This window comes from Saccoglossus kowalevskii, chromosome 19 (assembly GCF_978046115.1).
Source record: "Saccoglossus kowalevskii chromosome 19, keSacKowa6.1, whole genome shotgun sequence".
Classification (NCBI taxonomy): Eukaryota; Metazoa; Hemichordata; class Enteropneusta; family Harrimaniidae; genus Saccoglossus; species Saccoglossus kowalevskii.
In genome coordinates, this window is record NC_140659.1 from 33464405 (window position 1) to 33466167 (window position 1763).

Below are 1763 nucleotides of genomic sequence, written 5' to 3' on the forward strand. Positions count from 1 at the left end.
ATGTGATATTGGGCAGGTGTTAATGTCAGTGAACTGGTCTGATAATCAGTGATGTGATATTGGGCAGGTGTTAATGTCAGTGAACTGGTCGATAATCATTGATGTGAAATTGGGCAGGTGTTAATGTCTATAAACTGGTCTGATAATCAGTGATGTGATATTGGGCAGGTGTTAATGTCAGTGAACTGGTCTGATAATCAGTGATGTGATATTGGGCGGGTGTTAATGTCAGTGAACTGGTCTGATCAACAGTGATGTGATATTGGGCAGGTGTTAATGTCAGTGAACTGGTCTGATAATCAGTGATGTGAAATTGGGCAGGTGTTAATGTCAGTAAACTGGTCTGATAATCAGTGATGTGATATTGGGCAGGTGTTAATGTCAGTGAACTGGTCTGATAATCAGTGATGTGATATTGGGCAGGTGTTAATGTCAGTGAACTGGTCTGATCATCAGTGATGTGATATTGGGCAGGTGTTAATGTCAGAGAACTGGTCTGATCATCAGTGATGTGATATTGGGCAGGTGTTAATGTCAGTGAACTGGTCTGATAATCAGTGATGTGATATTGGGCAGGTGTTAATGTCAGTGAACTGGTCGATAATCAGTGATGTGAAATTGGGCAGGTGTTAATGTCTATAAACTGGTCTGATAATCAGTGATGTGATATTGGGCAGGTGTTAATGTCAGTGAACTGGTCTGATAATCAGTGATGTGATATTGGGCGGGTGTTAATGTCAGTGAAGTGGTCTGATAATCAGTGATGTGATATTGGGCATGTGTTAATGTCAGTGAACTGGTCTGATCATCAGTGATGTGATATTGGGCAGGTGTTAATGTCAGTGAACTGGTCTGATAATCAGTGATGTGAAATTGGGCAGGTGTTAATGTCAGTAAACTGGTCTGATAATCAGTGATGTGATATTGGGCAGGTGTTAATGTCAGTGAACTGGCCTGATCATCAGTGATGTGATATTGGGCAGGTGTTAATGTCAGTGAACTGGTCTGATAATCAGTGATGTGATATTGGGCATGTGTTAATGTCAGTGAAGTGGTCTGATAATCAGTGATGTGATATTGGGCATGTGTTAATGTCAGTGAACTGGTCTGATAATCAGTGATGTGAAATTGGGCAGGTGTTAATGTCAGTAAACTGGTCTGATAATCAGTGATGTGATATTGGGCATGTGTTAATATCAGTGAACTGGTCTGATCATCAGTGATGTGATATTGGGCATGTGTTAATGTCAGTGAACTGGTCTGATAATCAGTGATGTGAAATTGGGCATGTGTTAATGTCAGTAAACTGGTCTGATAATCAGTGATGTGATATTGGGCAGGTGTTAATGTCAGTGAACTGGTCTGATCATCAGTGATGTGATATTGTGCAGGTGTTAATGTCAGTGAACTGGTCTGATAATCAGTGATGTGATATTGGGCATGTGTTAATGTCAGTGAACTGGTCTGATAATCAGTGATGTGATATTGGGCATGTGTTAATGTCAGTGAACTGGTCTGATAATCAGTGATGTGAAATTGGGCAGGTGTTAATGTCAGTAAACTGGTCTGATAATCAGTGATGTGATATTGGGCATGTGTTAATGTCAGTAAACTGGTCTGATAATCAGTGATGTGATATTGGGCAGGTGTTAATGTCAGTAAACTGGTCTGATAATCAGTGACCTAATATTGGGCAGGTGTTAATGTCAGTGAACTGGTCTGATAATCAGTGATGTGATATTCGGCATGTGTTAATGTCAGTA